Source organism: Bison bison, unplaced genomic scaffold (assembly GCF_000754665.1).
Source record: "Bison bison bison isolate TAMUID 2011002044 unplaced genomic scaffold, Bison_UMD1.0 scf7180017863195, whole genome shotgun sequence".
NCBI lineage: Eukaryota > Metazoa > Chordata > Mammalia > Artiodactyla > Bovidae > Bison > Bison bison.
In genome coordinates, this window is record NW_011493767.1 from 1 (window position 1) to 404 (window position 404).

Here is a 404-nt window from a genome sequence, read left to right on the forward strand (position 1 = left end):
AAAGAAAATTAATAAATATTGACATCCAAAAGAGTCATCTTGAACTGTGGTGTTGGAGAAGACTCTTGAGAGTCCCTTGGACCGCAAGGAGATCCAACCAGTCCATCCTAAAGGAGATCAGTCCTGAATATTCATTGGAAGGACTGATGCTGAAACTGAAACTCCAATACTTTGGCCACCTGATGCGAAGAACTGACTTACTAGAAAAGACCCTGATGCTGGGAAAGACTGAAGGCGGGAGGCGAAGGGGCCGACAGAGGATGAGATAAGTGGATGGCATCACTGACTCAATGACATGAGTTTGAGTAAACTCCAAGAGCTGGTGATGGACAGGAAGGCCTGGTGTGCTGCAGTCCATGGGGTCGCAAAGAGTCGGACACGACTGAGTGACTGAACTGAACTGA